The sequence below is a fragment of the Camellia sinensis genome, chromosome 3, assembly GCF_055761805.1.
Source record: "Camellia sinensis isolate YWXY chromosome 3, ASM5576180v1, whole genome shotgun sequence".
Classification (NCBI taxonomy): Eukaryota; Viridiplantae; Streptophyta; class Magnoliopsida; order Ericales; family Theaceae; genus Camellia; species Camellia sinensis.
The window spans coordinates 207,595,074-207,616,581 of NC_138963.1; the positions used below are offsets into that span (position 1 = coordinate 207,595,074).

The window sequence follows — 21,508 nt, forward strand, 5'->3', positions numbered from 1 at the left end:
GGTTAAGGGGGTCAAAGGCTCACAAGGTGCAAAACAAACACACATGCACGTGGGGGATCAATTCTGTGCATTCCAGCTGGCACAGCTGGAATCCACTCAAACTGCAGAATGCTCCGGAAGGTCGTCGGCTAGCAAAAATTGCCGGTCAGCACAATAAAGTGCCGGTCGGCACAATAAATGGCCGGTCGGCACAATAAATTGCCGGCCGGCACAAACAGAGTGCCGATGGGTGGCCGGTGAGGTCAAAAAAGTGCCGGTGGATGTCCAGATTGAAGCCCCGGAAGTTAGCTTTCCAATGGCGCAAACCTTGCATTAAAATTCCTCCTGTGCAAAAAGTTATGCCCTTTTCCGTGAAGCCGCGCAGATTCGATCCAACCAGGATGATGCCCGACTTCAACTGATCACATCTCCCCCACCCGGACTTGGCTCTAGGAGATTCTTGAGTGCAAAATGAAGCCCCGGAAGTCTTCTTTCCAACGGTGGTGACCTCATAACTAAACTCCAAGTGTACAGATAGACAAGCCCGATTCAGCGAGGGCTGCTCGTCCCTCTCTTAGCAATTCTTGCCTATCTTCTTCTCCAACTTGGCTTCTCCCCTCTTCTCCTCTTTTCTTCAACTTCAAATCCCTAAACAAAGTGTTTTGAAGGATTTGTCTCTCTCCTTGCCGAAGAAACTGAACATTTCCCCTGCACACCTGTCTCCACCAAGTAAACCATCAGTAACGCCCAAGTCTTAAGGGCGGTCAAAAATGGGGTGTCTACAGTTGCCCCTCTTTGACAGAACTCGAAAGTCATAACAATGACGGGAGTGAATGTCAAAGCCCAGAGACGACCCATTTTTGACAAGGCCGAAGACTTGGACAAACAAACAAAATACTGATAAATAAATGGTTGTGCCCACAGGCTGCCTACGTATCCCTTTGCAAGGAATCAAACCAGCGTAGTTTAGGGGCAGGATGCAAATGATATGCAGGAAGACTTTGATAATTGGACTTATACGCCACGCGAAGCTGGTTTGAACATTGGACTTATATGCTACGCAAAGCCAGTTTGTAATTGGACTTATACGCTTTCGCGAAGCCGGTTTGATAAAACAATGCAAGTGGAAAGTGCGTGACAACGCAAGTGAAGAGGTGTGCATGACAATGCAACCTAAGATGAATTCCAAACACACTGAAATTGTGTGGGGAAATGGGACAGGGAGAAACATAGGGACATATCCCGGTGTTTCGGAATGATGTGAGCATTGGAACGTATTCCGAACGCTTTTAACTGAAGAGGGAGAAACATAGGGACGTATCCCAAGGATTAGGGACGTATCCCAAAGGTTAGGGACGTATCCCAAAGATGAGGGACGTATCCCAAAGATTAGGGACGTATCCCAAAGGTTAGGGACGTATCCCAAAGATTAGGGACGTATCCCAAAGATTAGGGACGTATCCCAAGGATTAGGGACGTATCCCAAAGGTTAGGGACGTATCCCAAAGGTTAGGGACGTATCCCAAAGATGAGGGACGTATCCCAAAGATTAGGGACGTATCCCAAGGATTAGGGACGTATCCCAAAGGTTAGGGACGTATCCCAAAGATGAGGGACGTATCCCAAGGATTAGGGACGTATCCCAAAGGTTAGGGACGTATCCCAAAGATGAGGGACGTATCCCAAAGATGAGGGACGTATCCCAAAGATTAGGGACGTATCCCAAAGGTTAGGGACGTATCCCAAAGATTAGGGACGTATCCCAAAGATTAGGGACGTATCCCAAAGGTTAGGGACGTATCCCAAAGATTAGGGACGTATCCCAAAGATTAGGGACGTATCCCAAAGGTTAGGGACGTATCCCAAAGGTTAGGGACGTATCCCAAAGATTAGGGACGTATCCCAAAGATTAGGGACGTATCCCAAAAGTTAGGGACGTATCCCAAAGGTTAGGGACGTATCCCAAGGTTCGACAAAGGAGAAGAAACATAGGGACGTATCCTGGTGTTTCAGAAAAGGAGAAAGAAACGTAGGGACGTATCCCGGTGTTTCGGAAAAGGAAGAGAAACATAAGGACGTATCCCAGTGTCTCGGAAAATGAGGAGAGAAACATAAGGACGTATCCCAATGTCTCGGAAAAAGAGAGAAACGTAGGGACGTATCCCGGTGTTTCGGAAAGAAGGAGAAACATAGGGACGTATCCCGGTGCTTCGGAAAGGTAAGAGAAACATAGGGACGTATCCCGGAGTTTCGGAAAAAGAGAAAGAAACATAGGGACGTATCCTGGAGTTTCCGAATGAGAAGGGAAAGCATAAGGACGTATCCCAGTGTTTCCGAATAAGAGAGCGTGCATAACAATGCAAGTGGAAAGTGCGTGACAACGCAAGTGAAAAGGTGCATGACAATGCAAATGTAATGAGCATGACAATGCTGGATAGATGTGCAAAATCAATGCAATGAATGAGCATAACAATGCTAGTGAAGTGGGTGCATAACAATGCAATTGGAATGTGCATCACAATGCAAGATTGATCTTGCGCCTGAGGTAGAGGTACACTCATATTTCGGAGCATTGACAAGGCCCTGAAGAGGTACGTCCGGAGTACAATCACGGAATTTTCTGAAGTTGACACAAACTCAGATACTTCGATTTTCGCTCTTTTGCTTTGCAGTCTGGAACTATCATAGCTTCAGATAGGTCCTGGTTTCACCGTTCACACTTATCGGGGGTGGACCCTGCAGTTTTATGGAAAAAAGAATCTTGTTTTGCACAAACGTGAAGGATGGCACAGCACTCTGAGCACAAAACGATTTATTTTTGAAATTGAGAGATGAGTTTTCGACCAGGTATTGAGCTTACGACTGAACACAGCGTGAAAGACTCAACAACGGAAAACAAAAGGTAAACAACCTAAACACGTCGAGACACGCTCGGAACGACTCAAAGCAAGAATCGAGACAAACAAAACAAAAGACACGACACACAGACGTGCACAGGGAGCCTGTTTCACCGGGTATTATTCCCACCCTTTCTTATTTGTGATTCTCACATCACTCGGCTCTCAAGCTCGGTTTTTCTCTCAAAACCCTTTTCTCGCTTTTTCTCTCAGCGCACATCTCTCTATTCTTTAATCTCTCGTTTTTCATCCCTCCCCTGGGTGGTTGATGGATAAGCTGGAAATTGTGGGCTCTTGCCCCTGGTATTTTACCAGCTTTTGATTCTTGTTCACAACAGTGAATTCCTCCCATAGAGGGGTTGTGCTACAACTGGGTGTGTAGCAAATCTGTAGCTAACATCGGTTGATGATGCCCTGCTGGGGAGTTTGGACGTGATCAGATCTGTCCCGATGAGGGAGTGGAATATCTTGATCCTTTCCAGTTTGTGCTTCGCACTTGACTTGATTCCTCGTTGCTTGGAGGATGAGAGAGCTTTTAGCCCTTTGTTGTTGACTTCAGTTGTGCCCTTTTCTGGCAGGTAGAGTGCCCTTCTTGGCAAGTATGTTCTGACAACGGGGGAAAGACAGGAAGCCTGACTCAACTGTGCCCCTAGTTCATTATTTTGACCATTTTTTGTTTTTGTTTTTCTACTAAAACAATTTTGACCAACATGAGAGTCAGATTAACACACTTGTTCGATTTTTGATTTGAAATCATGCAAGTCAGGCTATGAGCACTGAAAATTTTCCTTTTTTGGGTCCAAGAAATGGTCCAGTTTTGGAAAAGATGGAATAATTTTCGAGGGATCAGTCAACCTCAGTAAAAATTCTCGAAAACTATTTTTGCAAACGGCCAATGCTTAACAAGCACGGAACCCACTCTTGAGACGCACAACCTCGGATTTGGAGGAAAATTGCCCCCTTGCTCGAAGAGAGCTGCATGGCAACGGAACGTTGCCCCTTGTTTGCACGGCACCGCAGCGCGTTGAATGGCAACGGAAAGTTGCCCCTTGTCTAAATGGCACCGTAGCGCATTGAATGGCAACGGAAAGTTGCCCCTTGTTTGAATGGCACCGCAGCACATTGTAGTCAGTCTTCACAGTGAAGGTCACAACCAAACTCTCAGATACAGAGAAGGCAAAGATGATCAAAACCATTACATGGACACAATTGATTTTAGAGGTGTTTGTGGCTGGACTTCAGAATGAAGTTGCCTACGTATCCCAAACATGGGAATCAAGCCTTACGTAGTTCCGGGTTAAGGTACACTCGGGTATTTAACCTCTCCTTTTTAGGCTCTAACTTTTGCCAAGGCGCCCGATGCGGGTTTTCGACCTTGCGAGCTTTGTTTTTCTTTTCTTTTCAATTCTTTTCATTTCTTTTCTTTTCATTGATTTTCCTTTTTTGTTCTTTTCTTTCTCTTTTTTTTTTTTTTTTTTTTCTTTTTTTTTCTTTTTTCTTTTTCTTCTTTTTCTTGCTCTAACTTTTGCCTGGGTCGCCCTTCCGGGTTTTCGGCCCAGCGAGCCTCTCAAGGGTAAAAGTGTAGCTTGGTCCATGCCAAATGGTTATAGGGTTTCGAAGCCATCCGTATCCAGGAGAGTGGCTGTTGATTTGCAAGAGGACTCATCTTCAGCTCTTCGAGCATATCTGACATTTTTGCCCCTAGTTCGAGAGGTACTTCCGTTCCAGCTTTGCAAGCTCATTCTGATCTTCTGATCTTCTTGATCTGACTTTCCTGGCCTCTTGTTCGAGGGCTGCTTCAAATCTGGCCACACAGGCCTCACATGGCGGTTGACCATTGAACATTCTGAATTTAAGTCCGAGGTTTGGAAACAAATGGACAGAATCTTGAGGCTGAGAGCGATCCTAGGCTGCACAATCTCAAGAGCGATTCCACACAAGTCTTCGCAGGACTGCGCAAAACATTTTGTTTTTGAAAGTTTTTAAGAAAGCGACAGATCGCTCGCGCTGAAGACAGTGTGGGACCAATCTGGATCAAGCCAGGATCCTTCTCAGTACTCACATTAACAAACATGATCTCATTCATTAAGGGCTTAGCACGCCTCTCTCTCTCTCAAATGATCAAAATTTTGCAAATCCCGAGGAATTCCTTCCTCTTCGTTTTCACCACAGTGTTCAAAAAAAGTTTTGAAAAAAACTTAGGTCGATACAATGATTTCAAGGCACAGAAAAGGCAGGCGAAGAGCACTGTCATTCCATTCAATACTTCTGGCACAACTGGCACACGGCAGAAGCAAACACAAGAGTGTGAAAATCACTGCTGTTCATTCAAATCTGTTGGCACAACTGGCTCCCTGGCAGAAACAGACTCAAAAGGACAAACACAAAGCAAAATAGTGATATCCGAAGTAACACCCCCGGAATCACCCGACTTTAACAAAACAGGACTGACTCGACACAACAAGACAGACCCGACTGACTTAGCATGAAAAGACTGACCCAATACAAAACGACAAGACTGACCCAATACCCAAGTCAGAAAGTACAAAACTAACATTCACAAATGCTCAAAACAGTGCGTGCCATACACCATATCTGGAGTAAACTGAGTGCCGCCCGCAGGTGGTCCAACCTCTGATCACATCACATTATTCCGCCACAAGTTCACTGATCAAGTGTCGATAGACTTCGCAGGACCTGGTGCGGGGATGACCCCGTTGTCAATCAAATTTTGTATCTCGTGGTGGAGACGGACGCAACTGTCGGTGTCATGACCGGTTTGTTGATGGAAAGCACAGTACTTAGTCGGGTCATGTTTTGGAGGGAGAGGATCGGGTAAAGGCCGTTGCTCTAACGGTTTCAGATGTCCTTTCCTGAGTAGGACCCCCAGGGCTTTAGACAAAGACATATAGAGTGGGGTGAAAACCCTCTGGCCTCGGGGCAGATAGTCTGAAGTTCGGGGGTTTGAAGTGGATGCACCAACAAAGGGGGTGGCTGCTCTTGGTGTGGTGGTGGTGACCATGCCCACTTCAGATGATCTTGCAGCTGCGTCATCGCTGGTGGTCGCATTCGAATTGCGGGAAAATGCCCTCCTGGGCTGCTCCTTATCCTGGTCAAAGAGGCCCTGTTTCATAGCATCCTCGATCTGCACTCCCATCTCATACAAGTCTGGAAAGGTAGGGAAGGGGATCACGATCATTTTCTGCATTAGCTTGGGCTGGAGATTGCGCACAATCATCCGAATTTGATCTTTGTCAGTTGGCCTAATGGTCATCATTGAGGCCTTGGCCCTCCAGCGGGCCACGAATTCTGAGAAGCTCTCTTTCGGCTCCTGTCTCATCGTCTCAAGATCACGGGTCGTAATCTCGATTTGGGTATTGTATGAATATTGTGCGACGAAGGCCTCGGCCATCTCCTCCCAGTTTCGTTTCACTGAATCCTCCAATTTGGCATACCAGGTGACTGCAATACCCGACAGGGTCCTGCCAAAAAGGGAGAGCTTCTGTAATCTTGTCAAGCCCATCGGGCGCAAAACATCTGAAAACAAGCTCAGGTGGACTATGGGATCTCCTGACCCATCAAAACGGTCGATGTGAGGCATCTTGAACCTATCCGGCAGAGTTACAGCTGCGTCGGTGTACCCGTCCTCAATGCCCGGGATGGACTTTACCCCCTGGGATTTCTTGAACAACTTTTCAAGCTTGTGCATTTTTAATGCCACGGGCTCCACCTCGGGCTCGAAGGGAGAATCTGATTGGTTGATAGGAGTGGGTGCCTTGGAGAGTTGAGGCAGAATCGGGGGTGGAGCTGGCCCGACTGGAATGTCCGTATCATCCTGGACATGGGTTGCCTCCCCGAGTATGGGAACTCTTGGTGGGGGAGGAGCCTGGTGCGAAGTAGATACTCCAGTTTGCTGCTCCAATCTGGCAATTGTCTCTGCCTGTTGGGCTATGACCACAGCCTGTTGCTTGGCGAATTCTGCTTGACGGACTGTGTCTTGCTGCATGGCTTTCATACTGTCCTGGAGTTGGTGCACCATCTCTTCCAGACTTGACATACTGTTCTAATCTAACTGAGCAACCGGTATATCTGTGTCGGCAATAGGCTCGGGAATCTCAGCCCGACTGCTCAAAGATCACTGATCTGGTAGCTGTTGTACTGGTGGCCTGTGCCTGACTAGCCTTCCCTGGCTCTAATTACCCTTGAACTGAATCTCTGACCTGACAAAGTCTATCAGCACAAGTCCGATGAACCTCGGGGGATATCGGAGCCTTCTGAAGCTATGGTTCCAGGACTACCCTGCAAAAGGGAAAACAGAGAGCATCTCAGCCTAATTTCACTGGAACAGATTTGAGCATACTAGGATGAATGTATCTAATACTGATCACTGTTTCCCAAATATCTGCCTGTAAACTAATACCCTCGGGTAAAACTGATTCCCCAAATACTGATGCTGATGCCCACAAGCCTGATACCCAGACTTGCAAACTGGTATATGCGTTCCTGTAGAGATACACTCTAAAAGCACATAGCAAGTAAGAGAGAGCCAAAACACCCCTATGTTGGGGTAGGGTTTCCCTGTCCTATTTTGTCAGGAGCTAGGGTTTTACTACGCACACAGAGGTTTCAAACAACTTAGCATCGGGTAAGCAACCTGTCCTAGCTTGGAATGGTCACTATGGTTCCGAATATGCACTAGGTCGAATGGTCAGAAAGGGTGCCCTGGCAAAACCGGGGTTTGTGTTCCCATGCTGTCAGAGCCCATAGCCGGTCAGCCTTATGGACATGTCTTGACAAGACAAGCCTCCGGCAAACCGTTCAGGAATGGCAGATGGCAAACACTGTGTTCCTAGGCGCACCAATGCACATGCAATGCAAAGAAACACATAAATGAGATCAAAACAGGATATCACGAGTTCAAGTCAAGCTCTCTAAAATCCCCAGCAGAGTCGCCAGAAACAGTAACAGCGCCCGCGTGGGACCTCGTGCTACAGTTCGGACTCGATTTGTGTCACGGTTCTTAATCTGAACCAAAGAGTCCAAATCTGGCAAATCGTTTTGAGAAACAGATTTTTGAAAAAGTAGTGCCAAACATGGACTGCTTTGCCAGATACAGAGTCGCCACCTAAATATTTTTAAAATGGGGAAATTTAGGAAACCCTGACTCGGTGCCGAAGGCCACATGTCCGTCATCACCGGAGTTGTCTCGGCTCGGGAGCTTGGGTACGATCGGGGAAGGTCAGCTATGAGCACCCCCTTTCGCCCGGTCCGAAGACCGGCCTCTACTAACCGTGATATCCGTTTTTGAAAACTTTATGTGTTCTTAAACCGGTTATTAGCCTAGAATTACTATGTTATGCGCGCAGCAAACAAGTATAGACCAAATCGCCCAAATTGGAACAAAACATTTCATGTTTGTTTTGAAAATGGTTTGCTACTCATAAGTAGGCTAAAATGCAGGTTTTGCCACCTTCAAGTGGGCTTTTGGAAAAGATGGTTTTGCCACTATCTAGTGGGTTTAAAACTCACAGTTTTAATGCATTATTCCAATTTAAGCAATTTGACCTCCACCCACAGGCATTCAAGCAGTTATATCACATAAGCAGCTAGCCTCATGGTAATCATACTGTCATGGCAACACTCACACGCATGCGGGATGCTAAAGCATAAACACTTACATCGTACTCCGTGCCAAAATAATAAACTAGTTAGCAAACATGCATGCCCTAGTTCATGTTAAAAATGGCTAATGCATCACATGCAAAAATGCAATCTAGGCGGGCTCGGCTAACCCTAAACATGGCATGTGAAAATGCACAATTATCACATATTCGGTTTAGAATTTGAAATACAAATGCAGTTAGCGTGATGTTCCGAGCCTGATGCATGTCAACAAATGCATGAATGCACGCATGCATAGCATAAGGTATGCTAAAATAAATGTGCCCTAATCTACCATCATAAGCAGGTAAATAAAAGGGAGAAAGAAGTGGGGGTTGGAAGACATGCACACACACACCCACACTTATTACAAGTTTGCCCTCGCTCGGAGGGACCAAATAAATATTACAAATTAATTAACTACGCAAGCTAATTAAATATTACAAATTAATTAATTAATTAACAAATTAACTAATCTAGGAAAACAGGTAAACCGCCTCGGGAAATGCGCCGCCATGCATAGGCTGCCTCTGTTTTCTTTCCTGTGCTCCTCTGGAGGCTGCCAAAATTTCAGGACTGCTTCCTTGGATGCTGGGAGACACCATCGGCTGGGTGAAATTGCCACCGGCACTGAGATGTTGCCACCGGCACAAAATTGAAGCTGTCGGCAGACAAAAGATTGCCGGCCGGCACCTTACACTGCCGGTCGGCAGAGTATTCCTGCAGAACCTGCAACCCACAGCAACAGAGGACAAGGCAAAGCATGGCAGCACATTTCAAGGCATATATGCACCAACCATGTCTCTTATCATTGTAATGACTCAAAGGGACATGTGCCTCGATTCTCGGACCACCAATCACGCATTTCCATGCATGATGGCCCAAAGAACCAAGTATGCAACTTTGATTTCAAATGCAATTCAAACCAAATAAACACACAAGGAGGCCTAACCTCTATCATACTCATCTCAAGAGGCAAGGTGATGCATGCAAGATGCAATGCAACTTAGGCATACGAGCTAAGGATGCAACATGCCGATACAAGCAAACATGCAAGATGATGCATGCAAATAAGCCAAGGATGGTCTTAAACATGAATTAGGCAGCTCTAGTTAGGCCCAAAACAGTGGCCATAATATGAAAATGAAGTGCCTCGAAACGCGTGCACACGGGCACGCAAACCGAGGCAATGGCATATGCAATGCAATGGCTAAAACGGCATGTAGAATGCAACATGGACTTATACTAACATGAGAGAGCCTCAGCCACACTCACATAAGAGGCCGATGAATGAAAATGGAGTGCCTCGAAATGCGTGCACACGGGCACGCAAACCGAGGCAATGGCATACGCAATGCAATGGCATGGAAATGATATGCAAACATGCCAATGGGATTTCAGCAGCAAAATGAGGGGCAAAACAGCCCCGAAATGAGGCGAAAGTACGCCCGATGCATGGAATTCCTCCCGAAATGCGAAATTAGGCACCCGAAATGGCTCACAGCTATACAAAGCATGCATAATATGGACATGGAGCATGAAGACAGAAGCAAGAAAGCTCTGAGACAAGCATTTTTACAGTTTATGACATGGCCAATCAGCAAGCAAAGATGGGGCTAAAATGGCATACAAAAACGGCCCTAAACATGAGATTATGAAGCAACTCACAGCTGCTGTCCCCAAACAGGTTAGGGCCCTTCAACAACATTGAAGAGGGGCCCAAAATATGCACATTTACAGTAGATGACAAGGCTCGAAAACAGATACAAGCATGGCAAACAATTTATGCAAGATTAAGGCCACAAGAGGGCTATAACATGAAGTACACCAAATATTCATCAAACAGCCAAAGACCCTTAATGAAACATGACAAGGGGGTCAAAATATGGCTGTTTTTAGTTCGGACCTCAGCCCAAAAACAGCAACATCAGGGGCTGCCAAGACATACAAAAATGGGACCAAAAAGAGGATATAAAGGGAAGTACAACATGGAAGTCCCAAACAGTGTTGAGCCCTTCTTCAATGTTGACGAAGGGCTCAAAATAAGACTATCTTCAGTTTATATCAGGCTCAAAACCATATTACACATAGGCCAAAAATAACATGCAAGATTAGGGCCTAAATGAGAGATAAAGAAGGAAGTGCTAGCTACTATCCTCAAACAGCAAGAGGTCCTCAATCAAACATGAAGAGGACCTCAAAATATGATGATTTGAAGTTTAGGTCGGAGCCCAAAAGTGCAAGAAACTATGGCTTAGATATGAAGCAAAAAAAGGCTAGAAAAGGGAAGATGAGGACTCACCCTTGTAGACCAATGAACCAGCACCTCTTGGACCAAGTTTGGGTGCTCCTAAGCTCTGGAGAACAGCCTCAAGCTGTTGGAATAGGCGTTGGATGCCTTGTGCTATGAGTTGATGAAGAAATGGCCCAAGAACAAGGGTGTTTGATGGTTGAATGGGAGAGATATAGAGAGAGATGGAGGTTTGTATGTATGTATATCAGATATATATAGTATATCTCTGGTTTTTTTTCCTCAAGTCTCTAACCTAGACAAAGGGAGAGGAATGGTGCTTATATAAGGCAAGGGAAGCATTTAGCTTACAAGCTAAGTAAAGGGAAAGGGTCAAAGGGGTTCAAGGGGGTGCAAGGCTTCTAGAGGAAGCTAAAACAGCTGGCCAAGCTTCTCCAAGAAGCTTGGCCAAAGGGTTCAAGCTTCTAGAAGGTTAAGGGGGTCAAAGGCTCACAAGGTGCAAAACAAACACACATGCACGTGGGGGATCAATTCTGTGCATTCCAGCTGGCACAGCTGGAATCCACTCAAACTGCAGAATGCTCCGGAAGGTCGTCGGCTAGCAAAAATTGCCGGTCAGCACAATAAAGTGCCGGTCGGCACAATAAATGGCCGGTCGGCACAATAAATTGCCGGCCGGCACAAACAGAGTGCCGATGGGTGGCCGGTGAGGTCAAAAAAGTGCCGGTGGATGTCCAGATTGAAGCCCCGGAAGTTAGCTTTCCAATGGCGCAAACCTTGCATTAAAATTCCTCCTGTGCAAAAAGTTATGCCCTTTTCCGTGAAGCCGCGCAGATTCGATCCAACCAGGATGATGCCCGACTTCAACTGATCACATCTCCCCCACCCGGACTTGGCTCTAGGAGATTCTTGAGTGCAAAATGAAGCCCCGGAAGTCTTCTTTCCAACGGTGGTGACCTCATAACTAAACTCCAAGTGTACAGATAGACAAGCCCGATTCAGCGAGGGCTGCTCGTCCCTCTCTTAGCAATTCTTGCCTATCTTCTTCTCCAACTTGGCTTCTCCCCTCTTCTCCTCTTTTCTTCAACTTCAAATCCCTAAACAAAGTGTTTTGAAGGATTTGCCTCTCTCCTTGCCGAAGAAACTGAGCATTTCCCCTGCACACCTGTCTCCACCAAGTAAACCATCAGTAACGCCCAAGTCTTAAGGGCGGTCAAAAATGGGGTGTCTACACTTGTTTACGAAGTTGAATGTTTTTTGTAAAAAAAAAAATAGTTGAATACAAAGTTAAGAGAATCAATCAACGGCTGAATGAAGAACAACTGAAAGGTATATTCAAGAAGCATGACAAAAATGGCGATGGACGTCTGTCGAGGAAAGAACTGAAAAAAGCCTTCGAAGAACTTGGAGCTTAGATTCCCGACTGGAGAGCTTGGCGCGGACTTTGTAACGCTGATCCAATGGCGATAGATTCATCTCCGAGAAGGAGATGAACAGTTTCCTCTTATATGCTCTGCAATTTGGTTATACTGTTAAGTAAATACTTTGTAATACTAAAATTAAGAATTCAAATACTGTAGTCCTTTAATTACTACTATGTATCATAATAAATGAAAACTCACTTCCTTCATTGTTTTTTAATCTTTATTCAACTTTTTTACTTAAAAAAATTATCAAAAAAATAAAATGTATTGATCAAATAACACTACAGGAAAAATGAGATATAACCACGTTTTTTTGGTGGCGTTTTTGACAAATGCCGTCCAATCTGTGAGCAAATCTTTTAAATTCCCGATTATGCTATACTAGTTTATTAGCAAACGGTGGTATAACATGGTATGAAAGGGAGGGTAACATTTGTGCCAGTGAAACGGCACAGTTTTGTGTACGTGAATAGGGGATTTTTTTTTCCCTTTTACAAAGGTAATTTTACCTATCTAGATATGCTTTTCGATTTCAGTCGATGGAACAGAGATGCGACTTGAGAGAGAGAGAGAGAGAGAGAGAGAGAGAGGGCTGGTTCTTTGATTTCCATCGATTTTTGGTGATTTTGATCTAGAAAATCTTGTTCTCCCTCCTGACCTGAGCGTATATCTTCGAGATTGTTCGAATCCTTCTGATCTAAATCGATCTAGGGCTCAAGGTAAGGGTTTTCTAACCTAGATTTGCTAAGTTCACTCAAGATCTGTAAAATCTCATGGTTAAAACAACGATTTGGAATATATTTTTGGTTGATGTTTGTAGATTCACTTGCATTTTTTCCCCAAATCTAGCGTATTTCTTGCATTTTTGCTTTTGTTTTGTGTTCTTTCTCTTCGTTTGTGGTCTCTTGCTCTTTCTAGTCCATGCAATGGGATACATGGAAAGCTTTTCTCGTTCATAGCGATTGCATTTTGTCTAGGGTTTCTAGTGCAATGTCAATGTCTCCAGGCAATTACCGGTTCATATAATCGAGATGGGTCGTGAGTTTAACGATCTAGAGACGTAGATCTTATTTTCAGATCTGCTATCTCTCCGATCAGATCTGTAAATATTAGGTCTAAATTCTATTTGTTACTTTCTTCTAGTTTTGATTGGATTTATGTTTCAGCCACAATACTATTTTGAGCAATTGGAAATTGTGTTTTATGTTAGTTTTTGACATAGAATTTAATTTGTTGACAGTCCATTTAGTATTAGCAAGTACAGAGAAATATGTTTAGAAATAGTTTAGAAAGGGTTTTAAGATATATATATATATATATATATTCTGCAGTAGTAGGAGATGAAAAGGACTCATTTGAGTTTGTTGAAAAGATTGTTTACTCCTTAGAAAAAAGAAAAAAGAAAAAAGAAAAAAAAAAGAAAAAGAAAAAGAAAAAGAGTGCTGGTTTTGTAATACATAGGTTGTGGGATCTGGAGTTGTTTTATTTGTCAGTACGTGATTTGTTTATTTGTTCTAGTTTTCATTGATTTGCATTCCATCACTCTTGTTTTGATTTGTTTTATTTAGCTTGCTATGTATTCAACTTAAGTATTTGAGTCACTGTAGTGCAAGGAGGGGTTCTTCAGTGCCCATTGGGACACCAAGAAAAATCACAAAGATCTGGTAGGTTTAGTTGAAACTCTGAACTCTGTTTGGTTGCTAAAATTTTTTTTTTCTCATTCTTCTGTCAAATATTGGTTTCTTTTAAAAAAATTATATCTTTGTTCCATGTGCCTATATTGCTTAGAATCAAAGGTCTGAAACTTTAGATTTTCTTATAAAAATTTCTTCTCTCTCTCTCTCTCTCTCTCTCTCTCTCAGCTATGAAGCTTTGGTTCGAATCAATCTTTGTGCTATATTTTCATATATATATATATATATATTTATATCTGTGTTCATTCATTGTTGAGTAGCTTTGATTTATACCGAGATTCACGTATCTTTTTTATCTACTTTTAATTTTCGTCTATATATCTTTACTGTAAGTTCAATAGTCATGATTAGTGATGGATTTCTATGGTTTTGGTGTCTTTTTTTTCTTGATTGGCAAAAATATCACCTTCTGTTAGGAAAAAAAAAAAGAAATATTACCAGAATTTTTATACAAAATATATACGTCACATTGATTGGTCTTTAGTTTTACAACGAGCTGCCACATTATTCTAGATCATACAAAAGTGGATATTTTTGCCTTATCAACTTTAGCACCTCACTGCCTTAAGAGACTTGTCAATTGAATTCTTTGATGGGTTGGAATCTCTGCCGGAGTGGCTGGGTAACCTTTCATCTCTTCGTTCTTTGGAGATCAAGTAAAGTTTAATGGAGTACAGATAACTCTTCTTCACAGCCACTCACATGGTAAAAGGTAAGTAGAAGCTTTATACTCCTTATTTAATGAATGTATTACATTGTAAATTTGAAATGAAAAATAATAGGCTGTCTCATTTTTGTTTCTCTGCATCACTGTGGTGGTGCGCTCGATTCTAATTTTTATGCAGTTTATAGTCAAATAGGAGAGCCAAAAGTGGCATTAATGTAAAATAAAATTAGTTTGATGCGATGACCATTAAGATGATCATAAACACTACAAGGTATTTGTGTGTTCCAGGTGATTCAACTCATTTTAGTGCATGTGCTCCAAAGATTGTCATCTATGAAGCGCACACACCTCTCTGGAGGTCAAATATCGGTGTCTGACATGTGTTGGACATGGACACACTCCAACCCCGTGTTGGACACGCTGGACGAATTAGCCTGTGTTCCATTTTATTTTATTTTTTTATAATTTTTTTCACCGGAATAGCATACCCAAGATTAATGAATTTGATGAGAATAAATATTTGATATAAAATAAATATATAATATTAAAAAATATGACATAATAAATATATAAAAATTATATGTTTTGTACGTGTCCCCCGCATGTTGTGTTGTATGTCTGTGCTTCTTAGTTTGCCATAGTCGCAAAGGGATCTAGGTTGATCGTCCTAGTCTAACCCCTGGTCCAAACTCTTGTTTCCACAACATGATCGACAAGAACAGAGAGAAAGGGATAAATTTTATACATGCCTATGGTTATAATTGTTTCATGATGTCCACCAAAAATGATTTAGTATAGTAATTAATTCATTTATATCATTTCAATTCTAAGTTAATGAATATAATAGGTGACATATTTTTTCTACTCAGTGCACAGACACATGATGACTTTGTAAATGATAGGTTTTCTATTAAAGTTTTGTGTTGACATCTTTCGCGTTGTTCAATAGTTGAAGTCATAGTCAAGATAAAAATATACGATAGGTCGTCTCTATTGTTCAATGCAATGTTGTTGAAACTTTAATATGAACTAACCATGTGGTTCATTGCTACTTTAACAGACTACATTTGATGCACCTGGGGGTACTGACCCCGTTGTATTAAGCCTTGGTTCCATGGGGAAAGGTGAAGCTTGGGTTAATGGCCAAAGTATAGGTCGATATTGGATCTCATTTCTTACCCCTGCAGGGACTCCTACACAGATATGGTAAATACTTTGAAAATACATTCGGAACTTCTATTCAACAAAGTACTACTTTCTTATGCAATTGACTCAGCATCAAAGGGAAATAAAGAGAGGAGAGGACATAGCAGGAAGAAAATCTAGGCTCTCATATAATATGATTTCTACAATCATATGATTGCTGAAATGCAAGCACGTAAAAACATGAAATAGATACAATTTTCCACCCATCAACATACCCCACATTTCCAATTGCCCATATTCATGATTTCTTCTCTTCTCTTCTCACCCCTATCCCCACCACCCGTTTCTTTAATTCTTCATAAGATCTATTCTCATGAGTCATGATTTTGAAAATGAAAAGATCATTCAACTATTCAACTGTTACTTTTATAATGCTCTACTGAACCATACTCTGTGTATATGGATGTGTTAAACAAGTAGCTTATTGAAATTGTTATGTAAAGTAATTCCATTGACATGATTTGTTGGGTTTCAGGTTATGAGACATTTGTGTGAGCTTAAGTATAACAGTTTCCTCTGCAAATCCACTTCTTCAAGATCAAGCATGAAAAGTTTTCACCAATTATGTAATTTCTCTCTGTCTCTAACCAAACAAACAATTTAATTAACTTCTGAAAAAAGAATTAGTTAACATCCTCTCTCTCTCTCTCTCTCTCTCTCTCTCTCTCTCTCTAAGGTCCATTATCTCTTTTTATAGGCTTCATAGGAGAGCTATGTATTGGTGTAGGCCTGTGATTAGTTATGTATGCTTTTTGGTAAACAGAGATTTTTAATGTAGTTTATTTTATTTAGAAAAACCTGCACCCCTACACCCATCCACCCACATACACGAGAAAAGGGTGATTTGTAGTATTAAAATTTTTTAGGGCTTATTGAGCATATAATGATATGATAATCGGCTTATGATTCTTGAAGGCTGGTGCATTCTACAGTCTTACTTGTTCAGTATCTTCATCTGATGCCCATTTGGTCTCTTTTTTTTTCTTTTTCTTTTTTTTTCTTTTTTTGATTTGCATTTGGCTTTTGTTTTGGTATGTGCAAAATGTCCATGTCTAGAGCTGTTTACTAATTAATTTATTCGCAAGGAAGCATAGTGCTACAGAATAACATACATGATTCCCGCATAATCATGTTTAAGTTGACAAATATTTTCAAAACCATACTCTTTCTCTATGTGATGGTTTGGGAAAATTTTCTCTGAACTCCTCCCCTTCTCTACCTAGGTTCCCATTATTTGTTTTGGTACATGAATTATTGAAAGCGCTCTCACCTCTCAGTATATTTTCTTGTATTAGATGTTTGGTGGAACGAGCTCATGACTGAATTTTTTTCTGCAGGGCCCAAGGCCTGGATTTTTTCCAGATGATAAATATCAAAAGAAAGGTGTAGATTTTGCCATATCTAGGCTGTTTTTGAACTTCTGACCAATGATTTGACTTGATGCTATCTCTTTATGTACTAACTTGTATCTCTGTGTCTTCAAGCACACCTGTAGATGGAACGCGTGATAACGACTGGACATGTCCTAAATGTGGAAATGTCAACTTCTCTTTTAGAACAGTTTGCAATATGAGGAAGTGCAATACTCCAAAGCCCGGACCTTAGGTTTGAGCTACTTTCATTTCTAGATTTTACTCAACATTTAAAATGTCTGGTATTATAGCTTGCTCTTTGTCATTTTGGATGCTGAATTTGGAAATTTCTTCATTATGTTGTGTCATCATCCTGTTAGTTTAGAAAAATTTCCTTTGATGTTGGTTTAAAGTTTCATTGGTTTCAAAACATTACTTCGTTGAATATGCAGGCTGTGAAATCTGATTCCAATTCTTGTGAGTCCTTTTAAACCTTCCTTGTGGTTGGCTGCAATTTCTTAGCACGATACTTATTGATCTCGTCTTTCAGAACACAAAATGCCCGATGGGAGCTGGAAGTGTGAGAAATGCAATAACATAAACTACCCTTTTAGGACCAATAGTAACAGACAAAGCTGTGGGGCCGATAAACCATCAGAGGGACAGAAATCCCCTTCAGAATCAGCAAATGAAAACAGGTCTGTCAGGAGATACATTTACTTACTATGTCCATTTGTTGCTTGAAATTTCCATTAAGATTGTTAACCATCTATGTGTATAGCACAAACAAAAAAAGTACTAAAGTTCACGATATATCTTTAGTTAATGATCTTTTGACAAGGTGATTTAATTGTGATTCATCTCTAATATTTTCTACATTTCGGTTTAGGTGGCGTTTTTTTAACGACGCTTTTTTAAACGTCACTTTTATTAGTATTTAATGACGTTTTATAAAACGTCACATAATTCTTTATTTAAAACGACACCGTTTTATAATTGGAGGTGTTTAAAAACGCCTCCGAATGTGGTGTGCTTCACGCGCTTCCTCTCTCACTTTTTTCAAATTCTAATTTTGAATCTGAGAAATATTATGCCCAAATCTCCAGCGCTCTCTCTCTCTCTCTCTCTCTCTCTCTCTCTCTAAGCCCTTATCATTCTCAGAGCGATTTCGAGATTCAGAGGCTCCACCGCCATCAGCATCTGCACCGGTGAGGTAGGTGAGCTCTCTTTCTCTCTCTAAATCTCTCTCTCTCTCAACCCTCTCTAAACTCTTATCATTCGCAGAGATTCAAATCGGTCTCAGTGGTTTCATCTCAAAGCGATTTCGATTTCGATTTCGAAGCTCCACCTCCACCACCATCTGCACCATCGTCTACTAAGGTGAGCTCCGCCGTCTCTCTCTCTCTCTGAAACTCTTCCTCTCTGTCTCTCTCTCTCTCTCTCTGTGTATTTCAGTGATTGATGAGTTGTTTGTGCTCTGTTTCAGTAATTGTTTTTCACTGATGAGTTGGATGTGCTGTAATGTCAGTTCTGGCATTCACTTGATTCATTTGAGATTCATTTGATTTTGCTGTGATATCACTCCATTTCATTTGATTTTGCTTTGATTTTCCTGTGATTTTGCTGTGGTGGTAGAAAATACAGGCATTCACCCCATTTGTAATCTCTATTTCTTGTTTTTTGTTAAACTTGTGGATCTATTTGGTTTCTGTTTCTATACTGGTTTCTAGGGTTTTGTTTTGTGTTTTCAATAACAAAGGAAGAAAAAAAAAATGAAATCTTTCAAATATAGAGTTTCATAAAATCTTTCAAAAAAAATGAAAGCTGGTGTTTCTGCGCTAGCTCATTTGGATGATTGATGGTTTGGGATATTTCTAAACTCTAGCATAGCACTGAATATTTTATTAATTTATTTTTGGAGTATTGAAATTTGGTTGGTGCACTCTGTTGAAGCTTTATTGTTACACAATTAGCTTTATTTGCATTTGAAATTGCATGATGTCTTGTTCAATTAGCATTGTTCAGATTAGATAGCTTCCAAGCAATTTTCCCTCTGTAATTCATATCCTATACTTTCGAGGAGGTAGCTAAACAATCAAAGCATTATGTAATACTCAATCTTGATGGCTTATATAAAATTGGTTCATCTGGTATGGTCGTTAGGTCTGGAAGTTTAAAGATGAAGCTTCAACAAAGAGCTTAGAATGTAGAATTTGCTAAAAGTCTCACCCTCTTTAACCTCTAGAGGAAAAAAAATCTATTGCCTCTCTTTCTTTTGACTTTTTAACCTATTTCCCCTTTTCATTGCATATGTGCATAAAAATTAAAAAATAAATAAATTCCATTGCTAGGTTCATGCATTTGAAATTTTAGGGTTTCCTGTCTCTGAGATGAATGAAAACAACACAATGTTTCTCTCATTCATGAATTCTGTGGATGTCTTACAAGTTTTTTGGGGAAAAATCTCATGTACACAAAGTTTTAAGGATTTGTATACCCTGAAAGTTTTTAAATTATGATTAATTTTTTTTAATTATCAGGTCAAGAGAGCTCTCAGAGGCATTAAGGTTGAACTTGCTCACAGGAAGCATGTTCAGTGCTGTAGAATTTCAGGCTTGTCAGTTCAACCAACCAATCAGTTAACGTAAGTTAATAATCAGTATTATTTCTGTATGTGTTACACTGACATGTTTACTACATGATGAAGTACTACATGATGAACTTGCTCGCAGGAAGCATGTTCAGTGCTGTACATTTATTTAACACAATTGTGTCGTCATGTGAGGATATAACAAAAACAAAGAAGCACACAACTTGTTCTGTATCAGATTAAACAAAAATAAAGAAGCACACAATGAGTGGGAGTTAGATCAAATGGCCTCTAAATTTGTTTATGCTATGAGAGCATTATTTATTTAATTTTACATGATTATCATGTGTCTGTATTGTCTTTGGGTATGCCATTTTCTTTATATGTATTTAGTGCTTCTTGGTATGTGATAAAATCTTTTTATTAGTGCTTCTTCAAGTTTTAAGTATTGTTTATAAATATTGGGTACAAATTCTTCAATTTGTATTTATTTTGGTGAATCTGATTGCAGTTTATGTTCTGATGCAGACATGTAGACCAGTGAAGACTACAAGTTTAATGCTAAGACATGATTTTTGGATATATGTTAGTTTGTGGTTAATGTTAAAATATGATTTTTAGATTTTGTATATGTTAATTTTGTGGATAATGGTGATTGGATATTAATTGAATGAGAAAGTGAATTAATGCTTCATTGCAACTATTTGAATGAGAGTTATTATTTTATGTTAGTGCTATTACAGGTATTTTTTTAATTCAATCAAATAAAATTAACACAATTTCAAAAAAAAAAAAAAGAGGGATATGACGGCGTTTTTACAAATGCCTCTTAAACCCTGCTTACTAACAGTCATATTTTAAAAAAAGATATGACGGCGTTTTTCCAAAACGTTGTTAAATATTGTCAGTGACGTCAGCATGTGTTAGGAGGACATTTGGTGGCGTTTTTAAAAACGCCGCCTATACTAATATCACGACGTTTTCAAAACGTCACAAAGTTATAGCGACGGCCGCGTCCTCGACGTTTGATTTTAAGCGTCGCAAAAAGAATTGGCGGCGTTTTTGACACTTATAGCGGCGTTTTTAAAACGCCACTAAAAATCTGTTTTCCAGCAGTGTAAAAATATTTGATGGATCCATCTATCCGATAGATGCCACCTTTTCCATCTCTAAATTTCCTATAAGAGATTTATTTTTCTTTGGTCCATTAATGACTCGATATGTACAAACAGGCCTGACCCTAGAGAAGGTAGGCAAGACAGTCTCTTCCACCTCGAATTCTGTCTAAAAGTTAGGGACTTTAAATAATTTTAAGTTTCATGTTATTTGGTTTATTGAACTAAAATGAGATCAAATAGTTATATCTCATAATTGTATCATATGAAATCATCATTTATCATTGTGAATTTTATATAGAGGTTAAGGAATAACCATTTAATTTCATTTGGATTGTTTATAAAATGTTACTCCCTCCGTCCCAAAATATTAGTCCCTTATTCCATTTTTCATTGTCCCAAAATATTAGTCCCTCTTTATAAATCAAGTACAAAAATAATGTAAATTTCCTATTTTGCCCTTCTTTTAAATTAATAAACAATTTAAAAAGTACAATTATGACATTGATATTCTCAAAAAATGTACTATCAAAAGGGTAATTTTGGAAAACCAACTTTTTTCAAATGCAATAACTGTACTACCAAAAAAAGTTAGATTCCCCAAAAGGGACCAATATTTTAGGACGGAGGGAGTATTGACTATACCAATTACAGTTATTTCTGAAAATATAA

General features: G+C 40.7%; 1 long non-coding RNA gene across 3 annotated transcripts; it reads left to right on the forward strand.

Moving 5' to 3' along the window:
• The first annotated feature begins 12,661 nt into the window (after window positions 1–12,661).
• On the forward strand, window positions 12,662–17,841 carry LOC145823063 (uncharacterized). Of its 3 annotated transcripts, none has more exons than XR_014365172.1 (7): window positions 12,662–12,931; window positions 15,634–15,779; window positions 16,255–16,345; window positions 17,117–17,162; window positions 17,264–17,384; window positions 17,584–17,608; window positions 17,682–17,841. It is a non-coding gene; the product is annotated as an uncharacterized LOC145823063 (long non-coding RNA). The 3 variants fall into 3 exon arrangements; XR_014365171.1 differs by having other exon boundaries at window positions 12,665–12,931; window positions 17,275–17,384; window positions 17,682–17,840; XR_014365173.1 differs by lacking the exon at window positions 16,255–16,345 and having other exon boundaries at window positions 17,275–17,384.
• Window positions 17,842–21,508: the final 3,667 nt, after the last annotated feature.